General features: G+C 44.5%; 1 protein-coding gene and 1 long non-coding RNA gene across 3 annotated transcripts in view; one reads left to right on the forward strand and one right to left on the reverse strand.

Moving 5' to 3' along the window:
• BMPR2 (bone morphogenetic protein receptor type 2) overlaps positions 1–27,422 on the reverse strand; it is a 325,794-nt gene that overhangs the window by 122,316 nt on the left and 176,056 nt on the right. The window lies entirely within an intron of this gene.
• LOC117360988 lies at positions 13–27,326 on the forward strand. Its single transcript, XR_004539567.1, has 3 exons — positions 13–118; positions 21,604–21,645; positions 23,123–27,326. It is a non-coding gene; the product is annotated as an uncharacterized LOC117360988 (long non-coding RNA).

Consider the following 27,422-nt stretch of genomic DNA (forward strand, 5'->3'; position numbering starts at 1 on the left):
AAGTAAAGTAAAATTCTGGACTCTCTCATGGCACACCCAGAATCTCTTTGGGGCACACCACCTTGGGTTTGGCCAGCTTTGGCCTTAAATGATATTCGTTGTTGATGCGACATGTATGGTATATGTAATTTGATTTGATATGCAAATATGTAATTTGTTATAGTGTGTCTTTGAAGTGCTTTGTACAACAAATGTAAATGTTTTATTTTGTATGTTAATATGTAACTCACTCTGGATAAGGGCGGGTGAGAAATAAACAAACTGTGCCGTAGCACACAGTTTGAAAGACACTGCCTTAGGCAGTCAAACAACATATTATGAAAAACCATGTTGAAGGTGGCAGATAATGAAAATATCACTTCTACCACACCTTATCCTTTTTTTGAGATCCCTATGGACATCATCTAAGAGGACTGTTAAAACTATCTGGTGCTGGGTTTCTCTTTAAATCCAGGCTGGAATTGATCAAATAAGTCTACCAACAGGGTAGGAGAACATTTTATCTACAATCTTTCCCCAAAACAAGTGGTTTGAAATTCCATGATAGTGACATTTATGTTTAATCTTGTTTAATAATAGACCGCTTTTCAGTAGAAACCATCCAATAGGTTTACATAAGCCAAATTGGAAGAAAATTGAAAGGTATACCAACATTAGATAGGACAGTAAAGTAGTAAAGAGTCAAGAATAGAAGATAATAGTCCAACAGGAGAGCCAGACAGGTAAGGGTGGCCAATGTAATACCAATCCTGATTAAAATATTTTATTGAAAGCAACAACCTTTACATAACACAGCAGAACATACAGTTGTTCCTTATGCATGCTGCCCATGAGATTGCTGTTAGGTCAGAGATGCCATTTTTAACAGAAGCCCGAAAAGACAGGAGCAACTGGAAATTGCTCCTGATGCCATTTAAGCACCAGGGACAGCACAATTAACAGCCAAGGTGTTCAGGGAGTATGCTGGATGCCAGGAGGGGAGGGGAGGAGCAAAGGACAGTGAGAGAGGAGTATGCTGGATGTCAGAGAGGGTCTGAGGAGGGTGAGGCAGGGATGCCATCAGATTTTGCACTTGCACATGTCTTGAAGAGAATATTAAAGCCAAGATGGATATTCTGAAGTCTAGATTTGTCTTTCCTTTGTAAAATAAGGAGGAGACATTAGATTAGCATGTTCCTGTTGCTCCCTTTTAAATCTCTGCAGGGGTATAATTATGAAACATAATGAACTCATACTTATTTCCCCATATCACAACATAAACGCAGAACAAAAATGCCCACATTGAATTGAAACAATCTCATTGGGCGTGCAGAGCTCTGTGGTGCGGTGCGGTGCGATTTGGGGAACATAAACATTTTTAATAGGAATGGTTAACTGCTGATTGTGACCCTGGGCAAGTCACTCAATCCTCCGTTGTCTCAGGTACATTAGATAGATTGTGAGCCCACTGAAACAGATGGGAAAAATGCTTGAGTACTTAATTGTAAACCGCTTAGATAACCTTGATAGGCGGTATATAAATACCTAAAATAAATATTTTTTTAAAACCCTGAAAGATACTGGTATGTGGATGACTACAATGCATTAGTCTGGTTTCCCTCTTTTTTTAAAAAATATATTTTTTATACTTTCAAGTATAAAAAATATATTTTAAAAAAAGGAGGGAAACCAAACTAATGCATTGTAGTCATCCACATACCAGTATCAGAAATAATATACCAGAAATAATATGTACTGAGGATAATGTGTAGCTTATCTTTTTCATATTTTAACATTTTTAAAAATGTTTTTTTAACATTATAGATAACATAAAATTTTATTTGTTTACTGCAATACACCGTGAAGTTCGATGCAGTTAACAGGAATTAAGTAGAAGACCATAAATGAGAGGTCAGGATACAAGTACAAATAACATAGGATCATGACAAAGTCAGACTAAAATACAATTATGGTATGGTAATACGAGAAGAACTCAAGTAGGTGAACAGCTTTCAAATACCAGATACAGAGACCCAAAAGACAGATACAGAGACCCAAAAGAAGGTGACGAGAGAGGTAAGGGAGGGGCAGGTTTAAGAGTTGAATGAGTCTGTACATAGAGCGTTTTCCATCATCTTGAGGAGCATGTGAGACATGCCAATAGGGCACAGGGTTTAATACTCTAATAGGAATTTGTTGAAGTATGTTTTCAATCCTCACCTGAAATTCATGTATGACAAAGAAGACCTTATAATGCAGAGAGACTGGGTCTTTGAAAAGAAGTAATCAGCAAGTTCATTGACTAGAGGGGGGTTCTTCCTGGGGGGGGGGGCTAGGACTAGTTTGGTGGTGTTGGTCAGTTTAGACACCATCCTAAAGAGTTCCTTGGTGCTGATGGACTGGTCACCCACCAGCTGGGAGTAGTAGGCTTTGCACTTTTCTTTGAGCATTTGTTTATATTTGTGTACTTGTTCATGCTCGTTGTGTACTAATTCGTGTGTACTTGTTGACCTGGTTTTGATGTTTGTGCCATGTCCTCCTCTCTAGGTGTCAGACTGTGCATTTTAGGTCACAGAGCTCTTCATCAAACCTGACTCACGGATCCGTCTTTTTCACAGGGATTTGGGGGTGAGTCTGTTGTAGATGTCAGCACTGACTTTGTCCCAGGTTGCACAGAAGTCTAGTGGGTCTGAGAAGTCTTCAAAATCTTTGAATTTGGACCAGAAGAAGGGTGCTTCAATGGCTGTATAGGTGACTCCTAGCTGTATAGGTTTTTATTGGCTTGGGAGAATGTTGTTTGACTTCCTACCAAAGTAAGTTAAACCAGAACATGAAGTGGTCTGACCAAAGTGAGGGAGACCAATTCCCATCATGCAGAGTTATACTGGAGTATACTGTGTCCACTTCCAGGGTGGCAACGAGGTCTAGATGGTGTCCTTTCTGGTGAGTAGGAAAATGAGGGGATGGAATACCCAAGGGACTGTAGAAAGTTGAAGAGGTCCTTGACAGTCTGGGTGTGAGTAAGTTCTAGGTGTAGATTAATGTCTTATAGTAGAAGACAGTAGGAGGAGGAGAGTGAGTTTCTAAGTACGAACTCTATGAAGTCTTGTTGTGCCTCAGTCAACTTACTGGGAGGAACATAGAAGAGGATATATGTGAGGGGGTCTTTCAGTGTGTTGTTGATTCAGTATGATAGAATTTCTAGGTTGCCCATTTGCTTTGAATCGAGGATTGTGAATTCAAAAGAGTATTTGATCATAATGGCCAGTCATCCTCTCTTGAGTTGCCTGCATAAGGAGACCATTCTGTACCCTGGTGGGGCAAAATTATCTGATTAGAGGGTTGTCTGGGGAAGGAAGCCAAGTTTCTGTCAGGAACAGGATGTCCAGTTCAGATGTGAGTCATTCTTTCAACAAAGTTGATTTCTTTTTCTTTGGATCGGATATTAATATAGGTACAGGGAACAGGGACAGCCTTGCGGTGTGTGTCTGCAGGAATAAGCGTCCCTATGCAGGGACAGAAATCAATAGCCCCTGAAGGTAGAGTGTTTACTTCACTCATGCTGCCAGTGGGCCAAAGAGTAAAAGCAGTGCTGCTGGGAATGAGAATGCTGTGCAAGCACTGGATCTCACTGGAAAAGGGGGGAAAGGGTACTCAGGATAGGTGTGTGGGCCTTGCATTGAAGGTCTTTTCCTCTACTCATAAGAACATGAAAGCAAACATTTCTGTGCTAGGGCAGACTAATGGTCCATCAAGACCAGTATCTCATTTTCGACAGTATCCAATTCAAGTCACAAGTACCTGGGCAAGATCCTAAAAAAGTAAAATAGATTTTCGGGTTTCAGGTTCAGGTTTCTTGTATTTGATTAACCACTTTAAGAGAAAATCATCAAAGCAGAGTACAATAAAATAATCTAGAAAAGCATAACATCACTCTGAAAGGAACTCCCATCAATAAAGACAAGTAAGAAGGGAGAGACATTACTGAGATACTACATCTCCAGACTCCAGCATAAAATCATCATTAGTCTGTTACTTAAAAATAGATGAAAACCCCCCCAAAGCAAAATACCACTCTGATTTCTTTCCTGGGCAGTGACTCGAACCTTGCATAATGCAGCTATAGTTTGGATTCTTCTTTCCTTCATGCATCACTTTGCACTTGCTCATATTAAATGTAATTTGCCATTTGGATGTCCAGTCTTCTATTCTCATAAGATCTCCTTGCAATTTTTCACAATCCCCTATTTATCTAATTCCACTGAGAATATTGACCATTTATCTTGTAACCAGTTCTTAATCCATAATAGGACACTGCCTTCTATCCATGACTTTTTAATCATTGATGAGGTACTTTATCAAAAGCCTTCTGAAAATCCAGATACACAATATCAACTGGCTAACCTTCAAACAAATGTAGCAGATTTGTGAAGCAAAATGTCCTTTGGCTAAATCCAGGTTGGCTTTGTTCCATTAATCTATACCTATCTTATGCTCAGTAATTCTATAATAGTGTTTACCATTTTGAATGGCATAGATATCAGGTTCACTGGTCTATAATTTCCCAGGGCACCTAAGGAGCCCTTTTTAAAAACTGGTATTACATTGACTATCTTACAATCTTCCAGTTCCATGCTTTATTTTAAAGATAGATCCCATATTACTAATTATAGCTCTTTAAATTCATTTTTAGTTCTATCAGTACTCTGGGATATATACCATCTGGTCTAGGTGATTTACTACTCTATTGTTTGTCAAATTGCCCCAGTACATCTTCCAGGTTTACAGAGATTTGCTTCAGTTCCTCCAACTCATCAACATTAAATGCCATTTCTAGTACTGTTCTCTCCCATATCTTCTCAGTAAAGACCATAGGAAGTTAGTTAATCTCTTCAGTATGGCCCTCTTCAGTACCCCCTTTTACCCCTTGATCATCTAGTGGTCTAACCGATTCTTTTAGTGGCTTAATTCCAGTGGTGTACCTAGCATATGTGACACCTGGGGCCCATCATTTTTTGGCACTCCCCCATCTGTATGAAAACATGAGTTTTAGTAACAAGCCACATGTCACACATGAATACCTAGAAAAAGGCAGCATCTTACATACTGCAGTGAGCAGTACAACAGCAATACACCCACTGTAAAACTAAACAAGCCAGACTAGTACAGATCAATCCTACACCGTCAATCCTAACAGAAAACCATGTCTTTCGAACACAAAGAACACAGAAAACACACAGAACACAGAAAACACCTTCGCCTAGTATGGAATATGTCATCAGAAACTAACCCCTCCCCCTTTTTACAAAACTGTAGTGTGGATTTTAGCCACGGTGGTAACAGATCTGACACTCATAGAATTCTGAGAATCAGAGCTGCTACCACCATGGTTGGCGCTAAAAAACGCTCCACAGTTTTGTAAAAGGGGGGATAAAATAGAAATACATAGACAAAAGTTAAATTGAACCAGCAAGAAGCTGGACTCTGCATACAATGCAACACCACAGAAACAGTGACACATGTCTCCTAAAGCAATAAATAAATAGAAAATTTTTGTTCTACCTTTGTCTTCTCTGGTTTCTGCTTTCCTCATCTTCTTGTTATTCTCTTCTTTCCATCCACTGTTTGCCATCTCTCTGCCCCTATATGGCATCTTCTCTCCTTCTATGCCCCTTCTAGAAACTATATGCCTCCCCCTTCCATCTCTCCTTTCACCCCCATTGGTCTGGCATCTCTCTCCTCTCCTTCCCTTTCCCACACCTCTGTTCTGCAATCCCTTTCTTCCCTCATTTTCCTTTTCAATTTATTTTCTGCATCCATCTAGATTACATTCTTACTTCCCTCTCATCAATTTCCTTTTTTACTGTCTACTTACAGCTTGCCACCTCTTTCCCTCACCCCTCCAGTATTTCTCTAACTCAATCCTTTTCCCCCCAATATTTGCCCTCCTTTTATTTATCCCCTCCTTCCATCATGTGCCCTCTTTCTCTACCCCTTCCATCTAGTACCTTCTTCTCTCTCTGTCCACTTCCATCGTCTGCTCCCCTCTTTCTCTCCTCCCATTTCCTTCCTGCATTTGCTCCCTTATCTCTCCCATCTGCACTTCCATCCAGCATAGGCTCCCCCTCTACCCGCCACACTACAATCCAATGTCTGCCCTTTCTCTCTCCATCCACCCCTCTTCAATCAGCATCTGCCCCCATGGACCGGCATAAATAAAATAATTATTTTGTGGACCGGCAAACTACTAAGACTGAAATTTAAAAAACACATTTCCTGTTGTACTGCCCCGTCTCCACAAGCTCAGTCCCCGCAAACCATCTGATCCCATCCGCACAAGTCTCAGTTATGATTTTATATTGAACATATTTTATTAAAGTTTAAAAAGAAACAACATTCTGTACAATTGTCATTTTATAAATATAAATATACAGTGCAAGAACCAACAAAACCCCTGTCTCCCCTCCCCTTCACATATGTCCCCTCTACTATCAAGAAAACTGAACAAGCCAAATTATTATAGAATGCTACACAGAAATATCATGCTAACAGAATACTGCAGTCACACATGACAGGAATAGTGTTAGGGGAGTGCAACTAGGGCAAATGCCCCCTGGTCTGAGAGACCTCTAAGCCAGTTAGAAGCTAAAGAAGCACTGCCTGGGCTTTGCAGTCCCCAGTTATGTCTCTAGCAGGATATATATTTTAAATCTGATATATTCTGACAAAATAGAAATAAAATGATTTTTTTCTACCTTTTGTTGTCTCTGGTTTCTGCTTTTCTCTTCTTTTCACTCTTTTCCTTCTAGCGTCTGCCCTGTCTCTTCAGTCCAGCATCTGCCCGTTCCATCCACTGTCTGCCCTTCCAGAAACTGTCTGTCTCCCCCTACCATCTCTCCTCTAGACCCCACCCCCTTTGGTCTGGCATCCATCATCTTCCCTCTGTTCCCTCATGGTCTGGCATCTTTCTTCTTTCATCTCTCTTTCCCTCCCCCCTGTGGATTTTAGCATCTCTCTCTTTTCATTTCCTCCGCTCAGATCTGATATCTCTGTCTCCTTCCCCGTTCTCTGGCATCTCTCTCTCTCCTCTCTCTCTTCCCTTCTCTGGTCTTCCTTCTTTATTTTCTGCCTCCGTCTAAATTAAATTCTTTCTTACTATGCGGTCCTCAGTTTCCCTCTTTTCACTATGTCTACCCACAGCATGCCACCCCTTTCCTTCACCCCTCCACTATCTCACTAACTCTATCTTCTTCCCCCATCCAGCATATGTCCTTTTTCTTTATCCCTCCTTCCATCCAGTATGTGTTCTTTCTCCACTTCCATTCAGCATTTGCTCTCCCTTCTCCCCACTTCCATCATCTGACCTCTTCTCTCTCTCCCTTCTCTCCACTTCCATCATCTGCCCCTTCTCTCTCTTTTCCCCCACTTCCATCATCTGTCCTCTTCTCTCTCCTCACTTCCATCATTTGCCCCTTCTCCTTCCCCCCTTCTCTCCACTTCCATCATCTGCCCCTTCTCCCCACTTCCATCATTTGCCCTCTTCTCTCTCCCCTTTCTCCCCACTTCCATCATCTGCCCCCTTCTCTCAATCCACCACAGGCCCATCTTTCTCCCTTCCTCACCTTTCCAATTTTGGCTACAAGATCGGCAATACCCCCGCGATGACACTTAAGATCAGCAAGGGGCCTCCTTCTACCCCCGGCATCAACAGAACTTCAGATCGGCAACGCGGTGCTCAGTCAAAAGCAGAAACAGGAAGCTGAGTCAGAGGGAAGTTTTTGATGTCAGCACTAGAGAATGACACGGGGAAAAAAATCTGTCCCCGTCACTTCACCGTCCCCACCATTCCCTTCACCGCCCCGTCACCATCCCCGCAGCATCCATACAAGCCTCAGTACTGCAATATTTAGCTTATTCCTTCCTTATAAATCAAAGTTTTGGCTGCTGAACGAGAGAAAGAGATGTTCAGCTGGCAGGGCTTTGTTTATAAATTTTTATCAACACAACTAATATACTACTTTATCCTGATGCAAAAAAAAAAGAAAAAGAAATATAATTTTTTTCTACCTTTGTTGTCTGGTTTCTGCTTTCCTCATCTCATTCAATTCCTTCCATCCACTGTCTCTCTTCTCTCTGCATCTTCCATTTGCTCTGTTACTGTGCCTCTCCCTGTCTCTCTTCTCTCTGCATCTTCCATTTGCTCTGTTACTATGCCTCTCCCTTTCTTCCCCCTTCCAAATTGGTCTGGCACCCATCTTCTTCCCTCCTCTCCCCCCCCCCCCCCATAGTCTGGCATCTCTGTCTTTTTCCCTTCCAGCATCTTCTCCCCACTCTCTGTTCCCTATTTCTCTTCAGCATCTTCTCCCCACTCTGTCATCCCCATTTCCCTTCAGCGTCTTCTCCCCCTCTGTCTTCCCCATGTGCTTTCAGCATCCTTCTCCCCCCTCTGTCTTCCCCATGTGCTTTCAGCGTCCTTCTCCCCCCTGTTTTACCCATTTCCCTTCAGCGTCTTTTCCTCTCCACCCCACCTTTCCTCCCTTTCTCCCTCCCTGCCCCTTACCTTCATGGCGCTTTCACCGCCCCCCCCCCCCCAACAAGCCCGGGCTGACAAACCTCCCTGCTCTGTGTCCGGCGATGTCTATACTGCCTTCTTAGGCAGCCGGAGTGTTGTAGTTGCATATGGCTGCCGTAAAGGTCGTTTCTGATGCAACTTCCGGTTGCGTCAGAGACAACCTTTACGGCAGCCATATGCAACTACAACACTGCGGCTGCCAAAAGAACACAGTTTAGACATCGCCAGCCACAGGGCAGGGAGGTTTGTCGGACCGGGCCTGGGGGGGGGGTGTGAAAGCGCCATGAAGATAAGGGTGTGTGTGAAAGTGCCACGAAGAAGGGCGGCAGTAAAGAGGGAGAAAGCACGATAGGGACCGGCCGGCTGTGCACCCCCCCTAAGGCTGCACCCAGGGCGGATTGCCCCCCCCCCCTTGCTATGCCACTGCTTAATTCTAATATACCTCAAAAAGGTATTATGTGCTTTTGTCTCCAATGCAATATTCTTTTCAAAGTCTTTCTTTGCCTTCCTTATCAATGCTTTGCATTTGACTTGCTATTCATTATGATTTTTCCTATTATCTAAAGGATGTTCTTTTAACTCTAAAAGCCTCCTCCGTCTCACTTTTTAACCATACAGGCTGTTATTTGGCATTCCTTCTACTTTTTAAATATGTGGAATAAGCCCTTATGTACCCTGCGGCATTTCACGGAGGTGAGTGATTTGACTATCGCCGGACATAAACTCAAAACTTTAGCGTTTGCTGACGACTTAATGCTCATACTTATGGATCCTAAAAAATAAAGCCTTAAGAATATATCAACCCCGTATATCAAAAGATTTAGAGCAAAAAAAAAGAGGAGAGAGAAATATATTATCATTCAGTAAACAATCAATTAATTTAGATAAAATCTTAAGCTAATTTTAGCCATTATAGCTACTAATAAATTGTATATAAATAAATTAATTTATAATATATGTTAATACATCTACTTTAAAGATAATATCACTAATTTCCTTATTGAGTATTAAAGTGAAATGGTGGTGGACATATCAGCAATTATACCGACATCAATCTTTGGAACCTCTTATGATGTATACCATTCCAAGTTCCTTTCTTGTATTTCGTTGTAATCATCTATGTCCATCACCTCCTACCAAACTATCTAATTACCAATCAAACTTCATTATTAATGAACCTTATTTAGATTATTTAAATTACTATTAATGAACCTTATTGGGATAAATTATTTGCATAATTTTTAGGTTTTAATCTTGTGTTTCATTTGATACCCTAAGTTTGTCTTCCATTAAAACTTAATAAATATGAAAAAAGCATATAAAACCCATGAAATACATCTTCCTAAGAAATCTTATAGATATAATTTAACATATTGAAGTTCAAACTCTAAAGGAAAGACAACACTTAGGGCTCCTTTTACGAAGGCGTGTTGGGGCCTTAATGTATGGAATAGCATGCGTTAAAATGCCACGCACGCTAGCCGCTACCGCCTCCTTTTGAGCAGGCAGTAGTTTTTCAGCTAGTGCACGCTATAGCATGCGCTAATCCGGTGTGTGTGCTAAAAATGCTAGCGTACCTTCATAATGGAGCCCTTAACTTTAGCATCTAGTGGATCCTGCCACCATCAACGTTGAAAATATAGCAACTCCCGACGCTCTCTCCTTTGTTGGGCGTTTCAACCCTCACCAGGTCTTCCTCGGGGGATGATAAACATAAGCTGCCTCTCTAATACTTGTAAAACTAAGCACAATATCCAATATGCATATTAGTAAAGAACTTGAATCGCGACTAGCAAACAGTGTAGCTGGCAAATTTGACAGTCATAACACTCAAATTTTTGTGAGAACAGCGTCTTCTGAGCGGAATATGGATTTCACTTGGGCCTCCATATAAACCTGGATAAATCAGTGGCTTTGCCATCCCATCCTTCTGTTCGCCAGCAATGGGAAGGGGACTTCCCTCTGCAGTGGGCTGATAAGGCTATTAAGTATCTTGGAGTACTAATTACTGTTGATTTGTCCACGCTCTATGGGCTAGATTTACTAAGCAAACTGATCGTGTACTGATCGGTTTGCAACCCCTTAATGAGCAAATTTCCCTCCGGCCTGATTCACTTACCTCTCCTGCGATCCGCTTCGAATCCGTGCATACAAATGAGGAGAAACGCATGCAAATTGAACAGTGATGCGATTTACTACACAAAATTTCACATCTGACAGGGTTGTCCGATCAACGGAAGAAGTGACTGCTGGGGAGCAGTTGAATACGTCCTTCCGACTCTCCTGTTCTATTGAAGCCCTGCTCTCTGCCCTGTCAGCCCCGATCCCCCGAACGCCTCCTGCAGCCCTGGCATGTCCTTTCTGCTCCTCCTGGCTCTGCCACCTTCCCTCCAGTGCGAGCCCATGGGTTTAAAGCGGGGCTGCACGCCGCAGTGCAGCCCCGCTTTAAACCCATGGGCTCGCACTGAAGGGAAGGAGGGAAGAGGCTGCCACTGCCGCATGGAAACAGAAGAGTCGGGCCCGAACATGCCTGCCCCGAACACGTCTGCCCCGACTGCCTGTGCAAGCCCATGGGTTTAACACGAAGCAGGTTAAACTCATGGGCTGCAAAAATTTAAAGTTTAAAAAAAAAAGTCACGGCTGGGACGGATCTGCGCGGTCTGTGCATGCGCACTGATCGCGCATGCGCAAGACGTGCAGGCAGATGGGGCATTCCTCCGATCGCCCCCATTTGCATATTTTTGTTTCCTGAATTAGTCGGCCCTGCCTGGATCGACAGGTTAGTGAATCCTGGCCTATGTGTCCAATGTGGACCTGTTGATCAGCTCCCTGACTGTCTGATTGCATTTGTGGCAGGTTTATCCATTATCTCTCATGGGCAGGGTGGCGCTCCTTAACATGATTATTCTTCCCACTTGGCTTTATGTTTTCCAGGTTCTTCCGCTTTGTTGTGTCAAGACGAAACCAAATTTATACGTTTAATTCAGCACTTTCTGTGGTGGGGTCGCTGAGCGCACATCACCTATTCTCAATCGGCAAAGCCAACTTACAAAGGGGGTTTGGGCCTACTAAATTTACATTACCTTAAGATTAGTTGTGGAGCCATATTAATGATTTTTTTCAGGATATCGCTGACTTTTCCAATATCTCTTTGGAGCTTGGGTGCTTCCAGAGGGAGCATTTTAGTGCATATTTGCATTCTGTCCCTGCACCTCCGCGGCCTGATATGCGACTCCGTGTAGTTGGCCTTCCCTTACGCAGGGTTTGGAAGTGGGTGTGCAAATTTCATGGTGTTAGTGATCGAGAGTCCCTATTTCTGCCTATTTGAGGGAACCACTAATTTCTATCTGGCATAGAGAGCTCTCGATTTTTGCAGTAGGAGGCAAGGGGGTTAAAATTTTTGTTTCATCTGGTGACAGAGGATGGCACGATGAAATCTTTTGCACAATTGTGTCAGGAATATGGCCTTACTACTGTGGACAGATTTTCCTATATACAGATCCAGCATTATGTGCATTCTTTACATAAAGAAAATCTATGTTCGGCAGACAGGAACTGTTGTCCACGGCCTATACCATTGGTTCCCAGATGTTAGTTCCCCTCAAATTTCATCACAGACATTTGAAGGATGAGACCCCCTTGCCTGACTATGATAGGATCCAGTTTTCTTGGTCCCAGGATCTTTCCATGGTGTTACCAGATGCTCTGATAATGAGTGCTGTGGCTTGCATGCCGTTATTGCCAAAATACATGTATTTTGGGGAAATGCAATACAAAATAATCTTTCATATTTATGTGTCTCCATATAGGGCCTTTAGGGCCAGATTTCGACCTGCTGCGGCCTGTGACAAATGTGGTATCCCTCAGGCAACACTGGGACACATGTTGTGGTTGTGCCCTGACATCATGGCATTTTGGACAGCACTTTTTACCTACATTGGGACATTTTGGAGGGTAACCATCTGATCCTCACCTCTGCTGCTTTTTGGAGTCATCCCCTCCCATCATCTGAGACAACTGGGATCCAGTGGTTTTCTTCGATGGTCCATCTTGTCTGCCTTGCAATGTATACTTCTTAAATAGATGGACCCTGATGCCCCCACTATATCCCTGTGGTTGACTCGGATGATAACTTTGTTGTCTTGGGAACGTAGGGGTGTTTCTGATCTCTCTACCTTACGGGGAGAGCCCTTTACAGTTGTTTGGGAGCCCTTCTGAACAACCATGACTCCTCTGGTTAGAAGCTGCATTTTGAATTGTTGACTGTGTCTCCTTACCCTTTATGTGGGTTGCTGTATTGTTACTTGTTATGCTTTCTGGGATGGTGTTGGGGACTCCAGACTGAGGGGATTGGGTGGGGGGGTTAGTATTCCTAAAATAATGTGTTGAAGCACTGCTTACCTGTCTGAGCTTTGGTATCTGCACTTTTGTTGGCTCTAATAAAAATTATTTACACATAAATATGTGGACTGGGCTTCTGGGATGGTATTTTTGAATAACATCTATACCTGATGTTAATTTTTAACCTTTGTAGTTATTCCTTTACATTTGTTTGTTTTATAAAGAGTAGTCCGAGAGCCCGTCTTGAAGGGCGAATGATAACACGGGGCTGGGAGCCCCGTGTTGCCTTCGAGTCGGGGGAGGGGGGATTAGGGGGAGGAGAGAGAGCAAGGTTTAGTGGGTTGCTAGGAGCGCGCGAGGAAAAACGATGCGCGATTGGATGGGGAAGTGGGGGTGGCTGCGGAGGAGGTCTTAAAAGCCGGGACCCTGGAGGACTGAGGGTTTTTCTGGTCCTCCAGGGCGGCTTTTTTCTTCTGAGCAGTTGTTCGCAGTCTTTTTGGCGGTTTGCGGTAGGGATGGAGTCGGATGGCGTGCCTTGTGGGGGAGAGGAGGCGGCGGTTGGCGAGATTTCGCTGCTTGTGGGTGACTCTTTTTCGGAGGAGCCGGAGGAGCAGGTGGGTCGTGAGCCAGCGGTGGTACGTCCGGCGCGTCGTTCCAAAGTGGCTGCACTGTCGGCGCTTGCGGGGGCAGGAGTAAGGGGGGCCCTGGGGAGCAGGTCCGTGGTTTCTGGGTCGTCGGTTAAGGCAGGGCGCAAGTCGGGTGCGTCTAGCAGCTTTGTTCAAGCTGTTTCGGCCGGCCGTAGCTCGGTTACCTCGTGCGAGGGCGGGGCGTCTGCAACGGTTGCTTTACCTGTTGCTACCAGTCCTGTTTCTGTCTTGCCGCGGATTGTGAGTAGGGGTGGGTCTGAGACTGCGGATGTTCTGCCCGCTGATCTCCCTAGTGCGGAGGTGGGGTCAGGTCACCTACGGGTTGAGGCCGCTACTGGGATGCCTCCGGTTTTGAGTGGGTTGCAGACTGGGGGGGTCTCCAGGAGTGGTCGGTTTTGGTAGGGGGGTGGAATGCATGGGTTTCGGGTCTGTTCCGGTAGGGGGGCCCTCTGGTGCATGGTCTGGGGTCTTTCCGGGGGGCTGGGGTCCGGGATGGGGTTCCCCGGGTTGGGGGCAGGGCTCTTCGGTTAGTGGAGTGGGTCCTTCTGCTTCTCACTGGGGAGGGAGTCCTGGTCCGGTAGCCCGCGGGCACTTATGGATCTGGTTGGGGAGTTCCTTTGGGTATGACGGGAGGAGTTTTGCCTGGTCCTGCCTCTCTTTTTACTTGGTCTCCACAGGTGCCTTCCTTTTTCCCTGGAGGTCGAGAAGTGGGAGCGTCGGATGTCGGCGGAGTCGGAGTGGCGGAGCGGCCTGGAGGTTCCGGTTCGGAGCGCAGTCCGGCGCTCGGGGGAGTCGTGGCTGCTGGCGGTGGCGCTACAGGTCCTACTCTACTCTCATCCACTTTACCTGGGGTTGCTGTTCACGGCGTCTCGGCTTCGACTTCTGGTCCTGTTTCAGCGGCAGGGACTGCTGCCAGTGGCGTCTCAGCAGTTCGAAGTGGAGAGCTTGGCTCGTCTTCTACTCAAGGTAATGTGGCGCCTGTGCAGGTTGCTCTTGGTGGGAAGTCACGCGGTAGGAAGGGAAAGCGTAAGCGTCAGCGCCGGGAATCGTCGTCCTCGTCGTCGGGGTCTTCTTCATCCGATTCGTCGGCTTCGTCGTTATCCTCCGCCGGTCGGGCGGGCAGGTCTGAGGCTTCAGCGGGCGGTGAGGGTAGTGTTTCTGCAGGAGGAGTGCGGGGCGCGCCTGCGTTAGTGGCTCTTACCGAGCTGTGGGAGAAGGTGCCTAGGGTGTTGCGTCGGAAAATTCGCAGACGGTCTTGTCTGGATATATTTCGCCTTATGGAAGGCAGGGCTCAGAGGCGGGGTCATAAAAAATCTAAACGGGATCGTAAAGAGGTCAAATCTTTTCCGGTTGCGCGGTCTATTATTAATTGGATGAGGGCCTTCTTGAGACTGGCTAGCGTTTGGGGGCACGCTAACCCGCAGGAGTATGGATTATTGTTGACTTATGCGGACACCGTACTTGATGCTTATCAGCGGTTTGGAGGGTGGGCTTGGCTGAATTATGATGAGGCGTTTCGGGACAAAATGGAGGAAAACAAGTTTATGTCCTGGGGCACACAGGACGTGAACCTGTGGCTTACTCATATGTCTTCCAAACCTCTGGCGGGTCCACTGGGTAGGGCGGGCGTGGGTTCTGTTGGCGGTGGGTGGCCCTTTCGCGGGAGCGGCGGGGGAGGGGCGACGCCGAGTTCCGACGTGTGTTGGAAATTTAACAAGTCCACCTGCCCCTTTTCTGACTGTAAGTTTCGGCATGCCTGTTCCGTCTGTAGTCAGTCCCATTCGGCCCTTAAGTGTCCTAAGCGGAGTGGTCTCCCAGCTGGACCGGTTGGGAAGTAATGGTAGGCAGTCGTTGCCGACGCCCATACGGGTTACAGCCATGCTCCCTTGGCTTGGGAGGTATCGTCCTAGGGAGACGGCGGTCTTTTTAGAATCAGGTTTTACGTCTGGTTTTGTTATTCCTTTTCAAGGGTCCATGGTCGGAGGGAAAGTTCAAAATGCTTCTTCTGTTTCACAGTTACGAGATGTCGTTCGGGATAAATTGTTAGCGGAATTGCGCTTGGGTCGCGTTGCTGGGCCATTTCGAGAGCCTCCTTTTTCGCGGATGCTTATATCTCCGTTGGCGGTCATTCCTAAGAAGGTGTCGGGTCAGTTTCGTCTCATCCACAATTTGTCTCGACCCTTAGGGAGTTCGGTTAATGATGGCATTCTGCGTGATCTTTGTTCGGTTCGTTATGCATCCTTGGATAGTGCATTAAGGCACATAGTTGCGGCCAGGCGTGGAGCTCTTTTGGCAAATGTGGATATTGAATCGGCTTTCCAGTTGTTGCCTATTCATCCACAGTCTTTTCCTTTATTAGGTTTTCGTTTTGAGGGTTCTTATTTTTACGATCGCTGTTTGCCGATGGGTTGCTCGATCTCTTGTGCGTACTTTGAAAAGTTCAGCACTTTTCTGCATTGGGTTTTGGTACAGCAGATGGGTTTATCTTCGGTTGTCCATTACTTGGATGATTTTTTGTTTGTTGGAGCAGGTTTGAGTACTGATTGTGAGCGTTTAAAAAGGACTTTCGAGGAGATGGCAATGACTTTCGGCGTTCCTTTAGCTTTAGATAAGTCTGAAGGACCGGTTTCTTCCCTAGTGTTTTTAGGGATTGAATTGGATGCAGAGGCTATGGTTACTCGGCTTCCTGCAGAGAAGGTACAGCAATTGCTCGCGCGTATCGAGCAAGTGCTATCGACCCCTAAATCGACATTGCAGGTGGTTCAATCCTTGTTGGGTTCCCTTAACTTTGCATGTCGTGTGTTGCCTATGGGCCGGCCTTTTTCTCGTCATTTGGCTGCAGCTACTTCAGGCGTGCGGGATCGTAGGCATTTTCTGCGGCTTTCGGGAGGGGTGCGTTCGGATCTCCGTATGTGGGCCCTTTTTCTGCGTGATTTTAATGGGACGCTTCCGATGCAGATGCCTGAGGTTACCAGTATGGATTTGGAGCTGTATTCTGATGCAGCAGGTGGGGTAGGTTTTGGGTTATTCTGCGGTGGCGCTTGGTGTGCTGAGCGATGGCCCGATGAGTGGGCAGCTGCTGGTATTACGAAAAACATTACCTTATTGGAATTGTTCCCTCTCGTGGTGGCGTGTGAATTGTGGGCAGACGTTTTCCGCAATCGGCAGGTTGTGTTCTGGTGCGACAACTTAGGAGTGGTGGAGGTAGTGAATAGACAGGCTGCGCGTTGTTTGGCGGTGAATTCTTTGATGCGGGAGTTAGTGCTGCGCTGCTTGCGTTTAAATTTGTATATGCGAGCGCGTCATGTTCCGGGTTTCCAAAATGGTATTGCTGATGCCTTGTCTCGTTTTAATTTTTTGCAGTTTCGTCGGTTGGCGCCAGAAGCTCGAGCGGAGGGTTTGCCGATGCCAGCTCATTTATGGAACCTGGTCAGGAAGGAATCTGGGAGATGCTCCGCTTGTCAGTTGCTGCTTCCACATGGTCGCATTATAATATGGGGTTTCGAACGGTGGCGGCTTTTTTGGCTGCTCGGGGCTGGTGCCCGGGGGACGTGGCCGAATCCTTGTTGGCTGATTTTGTGTTGTCGTCCTTTCGAGCTCAGGTGTCTCGTGGAGTTGTCCGGGCACGTTTAGCGGGATTTTCCTTCTTTTGTAGGGCTTTAGGGTGGGCTTGCCCGGTGTCTGGATTTCTGGTTCAGCATATGCTCCGAGCTATGAATCGCGTTCACCCTACTCTCCCTGATTCCCGTTTACCTATCACCCACGAGCTTCTTCTGAGGTTGCTTGACGCTTTGACGGTTGTTACCTGTTCGCCCTATGAGGACAGATTGTTTAGGGCTGCTTTTGCCACATCCTTTTTTGGTGCCCTGCGGGTTAGTGAGTTGTTGGTGCGTCCCTTGTCACGATTAGGTCTTCGCGGGCTTTTGGTATCACATGTCAGCTTTCAGGGAACGACCGTGCGGCTTCGCATTGTCAGTTCTAAGACGGATCAGTGTGCGGTTGGACATTGGGTGGTTTTACATGCAGTATCAGGCTGTCGTTCGTGTCCCATTACTTGCTTGCGTTCTTATCTTGCGGTGCGGCCGGAAGGTGGCGCCGTTTTGTTTGTCCATGCAAATGGCTCTCCTCTTACGCGCTATCAATTTCAGGCGGTTTTGCGTTTGGCTTTGAGGTGCTGTGGTGAGAACCCGACTTCCTAAGGGACTCATTCCTTTCGAATTGGAGCGGCTACGAGTGCAAGCATTGCAGGCATGTCGGGGGAGGGTATCCAGCGTTTAGGGCGTTGGGTTTCAGATGCTTTTAGGGGTTATATTCGTCGGAGGGGTTCGGGGTCGCTGTCGACCGGTAGGAGGGGAGCTCGGTGACTGGTGGGGGTGATGGCATGATCATTGTACTGTTTGTGAATAGTTATTGTTGTTTTATTGCAGATTCCAGTGGCAGTCGTTACTCCTTGTGGATCGTTGGTCACTCTTTCGTTCACTGGGCGGCTGAGCGTGCGTTGATTCGCCCTGGCGGTCGCCATCTCGGGCTGGGTTCTCAGGGCCTCCGTGTTTCCTGGTGGGGCCAATGTGGGATGCGATGGAGTCAGCTGCTGCTGTTGATGGAACGTCTGCGATCTCGACCTTGTCATCCTGACATTTTGCTTATTCATTTAGGGGGAAATGATGTTGATTCCTGTTCAGGGAAGGATTTGATTAACATTATTAAGGATGATTTAAGGGTTGTTTTAGATTGGTTCCCTGGTGTGTTGTTAGTTTGGTCGGATATTGTACCGCGCCCTCGTTGTTTGGCGTCACGTGGCTGGACTCGTGGGTTGGCGAAGCTTAATCGACAGGTTGGGAAATGGGTTATGGGTCAGGGTGGATTACAGTTGTTGCACGACTGGGTGGATGTTTCGTGTGCTGGGTTATTTCATAGTGACGGGGTTCATTTGTCTGCAGTAGGTTGGGATCTCCTGCTAGATGACTTTGCATCGGGCTGTGAAAGAGTGCTGGCCACACGGTGAAAGTCGCAGCTCCCTGAGCGGGGGGGGGGGGGCCTGTATGAATACAGTCCTGTGGCGGATCTCCCGAGCTACTGGGTGCTGGGGCTCATCCGGCGATGAGCGGAGGGACGGCGGGGAGCCGTGTCTTGGGGGATATTGACCTGGTTAAAGGGGCATGAGGTCATGCCACCCCTCAGACTCTTGCTGTTTATGGCGGGGTTGGGGGCCATTTATTGATGGTTACACCGGGTAGCTCGGGAGGAGCTGGCAGATTTTGTTATATGAAGTTACTGTGTTAAAGATGTTAATTTATACAAATAAATTTGTTGATATTTTATTAATAAATTGAGCTGCGGCTATATTCCAAGATGGTGTGTGGTTTCAGTTATTTGGTCTAGGATAAGGGGATGGGGTGGTTGGGGTGAAGACAGTAGGGGCTATCCAGATTCCGCTGTTAAGAGTAGCCCGAGAGCCCGTCTCGAAGGGCGAATGATAACACGGGGCTGGGAGCCCCGTGTCGCCTTCGAGTCGGGGGAGGGGGGGTTAGGGGGAGGAGAGAGAGCAAGGTTTAGTGGGTTGCTAGGAGCGCGCGAGGAAAAACGATGCGCGATTGGATGGGGAAGTGGGGGTGGCTGCGGAGGAGGTCTTAAAAGCCGGGACCCTGGAGGACTGAGGGTTTTTCTGGTCCTCCAGGGCGGCTTTTTTCCCGCCCACCCACCCTCTTTCAGTGGCCTTAGTGGCTCGGGTAGGCGGATCTCCCGAGCTACTGGGTGCTGGGGCTCATCCGGCGATGAGCGGAGGGACGGCGGGGAGCCGTGTCTTGGGGGATATTGACCTGGTTAAAGGGGCATGAGGTCATGCCACCCCTCAGACTCTTGCTGTTTATGGCGGGGTTGGGGGCCATTTATTGATGGTTACACCGGGTAGCTCGGGAGGAGCTGGCAGATTTTGTTATATGAAGTTACTGTGTTAAAGATGTTAATTTATACAAATAAATTTGTTGATATTTTATTAATAAATTGAGCTGCGGCTATATTCCAAGATGGTGTGTGGTTTCAGTTATTTGGTCTAGGATAAGGGGATGGGGTGATTGGGGTGAAGACAGTAGGGGCTATCCAGATCCCGCTGTTAATCATTTTCCTCATTTTATCAGTGTCTCCTTTTTGAAAATTAAATGCTAATGTGTTAATACATATCCTTAAATTGTTCTTATTCAAATCAATAATTCAGAATATAAACCTGTACCTAAATACTCTGTATACAGAAAGGGTTGTACCTCTCTGATTAGGAGTTAGTCACTGAGGAAAAAAAAAACCCAAATCACTCAGGAGATTGCCAACATCCAAAGCTGCAGCAAAAGGTCAATGTTTCCATCACTGAGCCATCGCTAATGGAAACTGCAATAAAGGAAAGAATTTGGTGTATTCTTCAATAAAATACTTGGATTCTAGTTGCTATGGTAACGTGGCATTATTCCTTTTATAATATTTAGAGTTGTCATCAAATGCTCAATTTTGAAAACACTCCGGGCATATTCTGCCAAATTATTTTGTTTACTTTCCCTTTGTGAGGTTTCTGTTACAGCCAAATTTCAAATGATTATGTTAGGGGAAGCTGTCAGTTTTAAACCAATGGAAAAATAAGTTGCATAGTGATGTTTGTCTTTAAAAAAGAAAATGAAAGTTAATCCTGTAAGGGATGGTTCAGCTGTGGCTTAAAACACTGCTTTGATTTTCTTCCCCTTCAAAGGTTCATTAAAGACTTTCTGGAGTAATTTCATTAACCCCACAATTGCATCTTTGTTTACTGTCAAACTAGATGTTTTTTGGGTTGTATTTTTATAAACTGTCTCTTGTTTGTTAATTTTTCAATGATTCTTTTGCTTTCTCCTGAAACTTTATTGAAAAAATACCTCAAAGAAGTTTTAGGTTTAGATAATGCTGCAACATTTTCATTTTCTAATTACTTTTACCTCCCTTCTAAGAAAAAGGCTTCTACTGAACAAGGGGTAGATAAACTGGTTTCTCCTGATATTAATTTAACTGCTTTTTTTGAAGATTCTCAAGAGATGATCCAGACTAGATCCATTCTTTTAGTTACATGTGTTAGTGATGCGATAGTCCCTGATTATGAAGCTTTATTTAAAAAAAAAAATATATATATGATTTTATTGGTGGGACAATAGTGATAACATTTCCTGATGTTATGTTTCCAGGGCCATGCAAAAAGGCTTTTTTTTTTTTTTAAGCTTTGAAACCTAGGGTGTTGGTTGTAGGTGCAATCTTTTTTCTAAAATTTCCATGTAAATAGCTACCAAAGTAAGGATTATATTTTTGTTGATACTTTGCAATTAGAGCAATTCCATAAGGCTGGACTGGATAAATGAGAATAAAAAGTGTATATTTTAATTAATTGTGTTTATACTTGTATTTTAATTTTTGTTAACCACACAGAATCGCAAGGTAGCTGTGGTATATAAGAAATTTTGTTATGTTACGTTATAAGTAGATGAGATAGATATGTTTTTCTCCCTTGATGAGGGCTAGATGGAATATCTATGATATTCATACATATCTTTATTGTTTCCTATTGTCAGTGTAATGTGAATTCCATATTCTGTAATTATTTTATCTAAGAAATATTATTTTGAATTAACAAAAACCCAAAACTGTTTCATCTCTGCAAAAGGCTAAAACAGCAGCTAATTGCCTTGTGGATATCCTCCAAGCTGTCTTGCAGTGAAATACCTCTTCGTGACCAAAATTTGTGGACAGTAAATTAGTCATGACGAGGTATTTCACTGCAAGACAGCTTGGAGGATATCCGCAAGGCAGTGGAGGATCTTAACATCAACTCTAGCTTCTCCCGCTCATCATGAAGATATTCTGTTCTATAATGAGCAAAGGAATGTAGTGATCAAGAAAACAAATTTGTATGGTAGAAGAAAAAAGAAATCATCCAAGGCCTTACTTTCCAAAGCTTAAGTGTTTAAAATGTTTCCTGAAAAGCAGTAATGTTGTGCCTTTACAATATGTCAAGTTGAGGTCTTTTTACTAATCACTCACTCATGCTTGTTGCAGCTTAAAAGGTCTTACCTGCAGGTGGAGCTGAGGCATCCTGTGGTAAGTTGTGCACTGAAAAATATTTTTTTGGTCAAGAAGGCATGTCTGGGGAATGGAAAGGGAGCGTTTTTGTGCTAATCAGTGTATCAGCACTGCCACACACTAACTCATTAGTGCAGTGTGATGGTAAGGGCTCATGTGCTACTTTTTATTAATGGTCAATGTGGTAAAGGCGGAATAGAAATCACTAATGTGATGTAATAATGTAGCGCCTCTGCCAGGTTGCCTGCAGTGGGGATGAACCCACCAATGCTTTCTGTGCACCTTTCCAGACACATCTGAGAGTCTACACTTCTTTTCAAGCAATTAAACTTTATTCACCAAATCAAACTGGAGTAACCTGTTACTTCTTTTAACATAGGGTATATCACTTATGTTGGCAGCTTGGCAATAAGTATATATCCTCCTTCTATCCTCATGGGGTTCCCACTTCCCCCAGTTTATTCAAGCAGCCTGGGAACTAAAAACACTAGGATCATCTTTCTCTCCTAGGTGTAACCCAGGGGTGTCCAACCTTTTGGCTTCCCTGGGCCGCATTGGCCGAAAAAACATTTTCTGGGGCCGCACAAATGCGCAAACGCTGCAGCAAGACAGAGGAGGGAGCCAGCAAGACGATAAACACCCGGGGGCAGCAGAGGAAAACACTGCATCGCCCTCGACCAGGGCCGCACAAAATACTTCACAGGGCCACATGCGGCCCTTGGGCTGCAGGTTGGACACCCCTGGCGTAACCTTTCCCCTTGATCAGGCTTCCAAATTCCAGCAACACCTGTCCCTCCCAAAACAAACAGTTAACAAGCTACCTTCCCCAGTTGCTTTCAACAGCCCAGAAACCATACACACTGAGACCCCCTTGTCTTCCCAGGTGTAGCCTTCCCTTCTTTAATCAGGCTTCTAACTTCCAACCATACATGTCTTTCTTAAAGCAGACAGTTAACAAGCTTTCTAAGCATAGCACTTAATTCACAATCAGCCAGCTGTACAGCTTCTGCCCCATCTCTGTCTCACCAAACTCCAGGTGAAGCAGTGGGTCCACCCTCCAGCTAGCTATCTGGGACAACATTACCTTTCCCTATGAAAAACAGCATACTGCAACTTATTGGGATCTACCTGCTGCAGGTCTCTCTTGCCTCTCACAGATCCTAGGGGACAAATCATTTTTCCTTTGGGAAGGCTGTGAGTTGGGGCTTCCTCCCAGGGAAACTCCTTTGCCTCTGGGAACTGACCCTGCCTTCCAATAGGCTCCTTCTTTCCCTCTGCTTTCTGAGGAAAACAACCCCTCCTGTACCATGAACTTCATTTCTCTGCTGGATTATTACTGTAGCTGAAAACCTAATAAAAGTCTTTCTGAATCAGACCAAGATCCATCACATCTAACATTCTGTTTCCTCTCTCCAATAGTAGCCAGTCCAAGTCACAAGTACCTAACAGATGGGGAAATTATGTCTTACCTGATAATTTTCTTTCCTTTGGATAGGCCAGGATGGATTGACATGGAAAATTTCTTATATGGCGTGACCCCCATGAAATTCCTTCCTGGCTATACTCTATCTCGCCTGGATAAAGATGATTGCATTCTCCTGTCATATAAATCTGCACTTCAGGTCCTTGATTCCACCATGTCTCATAGTTGGGAACAATCTACTTTACTACCAATTTGGAACAATCAGAGGTTTCTGATTCAGTCCAAATCTTTCCTTTGGCCCCTTTGGCAACTGAAGGGCATTGAGACGGTTAAGGACTTGACGAATGCCGAGGGATGGATGTCTTTTCATGATCTGTCTGCAACTTGGGGTCTCCCCAAAAATCAGTTCTACGCTTGGATCCAGCTTACTCATTGCTTACGTGCTGCTATCCCGGATCTGCAGACTCTGGTCAAGAAACCGAGCTTAAGTACGTATTTAGACAAGTCTCCAGTACTCACCTGTAAAGCCTCCTTCTGGTATAAGATGATCCAATCGACCCCTGCTAAAGTTCCTCTGTCCTCTGAATTAAAATGGCAGCATGTGTTGAACTTACCTTCTGACGCCATAGATTGGAACACTGTATGCTCACCATACATAAATCCATCAGATCCGCTTCGGTGCTACAGTCCATTTTCTTCCTGCTGCATCGTGCTGTCTGGACTCCCACGTTATCTCACAGAATAGACCCCTCCTCTTCACCTAAATGTTGGTCTTGTGACAGTGTGGATGGCTCCTTGGAGCATTTGTTATTCAACTGTAAACACCTTGGTATTTACTGGAATAAGGTATGGGATACTATATGTACTATTTTAGATATTTCTGAACCAATAACTATCAGAATTCTGATTTTAATGTCTCATGGCCTGACCTTACCTATAGATAAACACAAAGGTCACCTTCTGACCGTTATGATGTCTTTAGCAATTCAAAATGTTCTCTTTTGTTGGAAAAATCTAGATACTGTTGAATATCATGCTTGGTGGAACACTGTGTACCTTCATGGTAAATATGAACAGGTGTTAGCTGAAAAAAGAAATGCCATTGGCAAATATAAATCTGTTTGGTCTCCTATACACCATTACTGTTCGAATGTATAAATTTGAATTGGTTCACTTTATTATGTCTATATATTTCTTGCGCAATGATGACCTGCTTGTACTGTACTATTATTGATGTAATCTGCAATATTTTTGCATGCTTTTCATAGCTGCTTACTTGACTCATGACTTCAATGTTATTTGTCCTGTGTACCTGGACCGTGTACTTTGTAATTATATTTCTGTTTGTTTTCCTTTGTATTGTGTTTTTGGAAACTTAATAAAAAACCTTTGAACTCAAAAAAAAAAAAAAAAAAATTTCTTTCCTTTATTCACAGCAGATGAATCCATAAATGTGTGGGTTATGTCCATCCACCAGCAAGCGGAGATAGAACAGAGTGCATTCTGTCATATAGGATAGAATGCACTCTGGATAGGCAATGTTTCTTATAACAAAACAGAAGGATAATCCTGGAACACTCTGAGGCAAAGAATCTCCTCCTCACAGCCCTGAGAAATGAATCCAACTAGAAGTCAACTCAAAAGCAGCCTTACGGTTCCAGATCTTTAGAAGAAAACAGGAACAGAGCATTAAGGGTAGGACCCTGGATTCATCTGCTGAGACTAAAGAAAAGAAAAATAACAGGTAAGACATAATTTCTCCTTTCTTGTCATCAACAGTAGATGAATTCAGAGATGCATGTGATGTAGCAGAGCAAGTCAGTCCTTATAAGTATGTGTTAGCACACGAAATATGGAGAAAGCAACAAACGATGATACTGAGATAGCCGGCACCCAGAGTTTGGAAACCTTAGAAACCAAGGGATAGCCTAACCAGAGGATAAGAAAAATGCTGTCCCCAAAACCCCAGCAGAGATAATAAACCACCACTGAGGCAGAGGGAGTAAATCATGAATGACTGACCCACTCCAACCCTCAGTGGACAGAGGGAGACTGGACCTAGCGATTCAGAGCAGGGGTTCTAAGGGAGACACAGTAAACCGTCCCCAAAGATGGCATGTATCCTCATGGCAGCCAATCTCCACAAAGGACCATATGCCTGAACAGTAACAAATCAGTCCTGCACACTAATTTGAGGCCCTACTTCTGAGGCCAAAGTGCAGCTCAAGTCACTAGCATTCTACATCCTGAGATGAAGCCGTGTTGCAGTCAGGTGGAGTTGTGCTCTATAGCCCAAGATGGAGCCGTGCTGCACAGACAGCTGGAGTTGCATTATACAGCCCAAGATGGAGCCGTGCTGCACAGACAGCTGGAGTTGCGCTCTACAGCCTGAGATGGGAGCCATGCTGTAGACAGGTTGAGTTATGCTCTCAGAGATGGAGTTATGCTACATAGACCAGAAGAGACACAATCTACATCCAGTGATGGAACTGTGCTGTGCAGACTAGAGGAGAATGCTCTACATCCTACGATGGCGTGATGTAGTGCAGACAAGAGGAGATTTGCAACACAGACAAGAAGAGCCTCTCTTTACATCCATGATGGAACCATGCAGCACCACCAAAAAGCTGTGTGTTACATTCCATGATGGAACAGTGCTATACAGCCCGGCTGAGTTGCTATACAGCCCAGAGATGGAGCCACACCACATAGCCATCTGAGGCATCTCATCTGCATACAGGCACTCCATGGTTGGCCACCACTGTGGACCTGGTGGGAGACATTAGAGGCAACTGACCTTTGTGCAGGCACTCTGTGGTTAGCTATTCCCTGGTGACATCAGCAGGAGGTCCGGCCTCAACCTACATCAAACTGCTACTACTGGAATGTGGCCACAGGCCCAAACAGGTGTGCCCAAAGGGGCAGGTCCTGTCTCTTTGTAGCAACTGAGGAGTGAGAAGCGTGAATCCCTGTTCCTCTTTGTTTTCATATGGGGAAGCAGAAGACTGGAAAAAAATAAGAGTACCCTGATAAAGAACGAACCAATATACCAGCATGTGAAGCCAACATCAGCCTTAGAATTGTTGGGCGCTGTAAGTAGTGCACTTTCTTCAAAAACTTCCCTTTCCTCAGATGATCATACCTCACCCATTCAACATGCTCTTTTACAGGAAATGACAAGTCTACCCATTTCAGAGGGAGATATGACTCTGGGAGTTAAAACCTCTTCAGAGTCATGTTCTGTTAATCCAGACTTTAAAGTGCAAGATACTGTTAAGCCTTCGATTAAATTGCATATTCCAGTAATGTGCTCATTGCCTTCAACTGACAACATTTCTTCTCAGATAACGTTTAATGATATTATTTTAAAAGATCTTTGGTCAATTGTCACTAGGATCAATAATTCTTTACATTATAATTTGAAGCTCCTAAGCAGTTTTACTAATGAATCTGCAGCTAAGATTGCAGAACAAGAAAACAGACTTATTAAAATGAAACGTCATTTGAAAAAGTTTGATTCATAAGTTCTGTCTTTCCATTCTACAATTGCTACAATTAATAAAGATAGCTTGGTGACCCAATTACAACTGTAAACCATGGAAAATGTGATGAAAGCTCAAAACTTATGGCTGCTGAATTGTCCAAAGACTCATTACTTAGCTCTAGTTAAGTTATTTAAGATGTGTGCCAAAGATGTTTTGCAGCTATCTTATGATTCCTTAATGGTTAGTAATTTGTATTATTGGCCTAGGGGTGCTTGGGAAGTTAACAAGGGAGAATATTATGATCCTATTACTACTCATGATAATCTGGATGTCTCTAATTTTATAGAATCATCTCAAGATGCTATAAATAAGAATGTTACTTTGTTAGTAAATTTTCATAGTGAGGATCAAAAGATGCTAGTTTTGAAAAGACAATTGTTCCTTTTTATGGGTAACCCACCATGAGCTGTAAATTGTTCTTACAGATGAAACCTCAAGTTTTATCTTTGCGAGCTACTTTTTCCCCTTAAATTTCCCTGTAAATGTCCAGTAAACCATAGTAGAAATTATTATGTGTTTTTGGATCCTTCTCACATGTAGAGATGACATTTCCTTAGTTTAATGTAAGCAGGAATACAGAGTTCTATTTCATTTATTGTGCCTGGAACAGTTTTATTATTATGCAGAGATTTAAGTACGTAATGTTTTCTCTGATGTATATCCCTTGATGTGGACTGGAATAGGTTAATATTCTTTATATCCTTTATTGGAGATGATTTTCTTTGAGTTCTCTATTTTTCTTGTGGTTATTATGTAATCAAGTTATAAAAGTTTAAATAAAAAAAGAATAATGCTTCAGCATTATATTGGCATTATTTTAAACATAT

Source organism: Geotrypetes seraphini, chromosome 5 (assembly GCF_902459505.1).
Source record: "Geotrypetes seraphini chromosome 5, aGeoSer1.1, whole genome shotgun sequence".
In the NCBI taxonomy this organism is placed as follows: domain Eukaryota; kingdom Metazoa; phylum Chordata; class Amphibia; order Gymnophiona; family Dermophiidae; genus Geotrypetes; species Geotrypetes seraphini.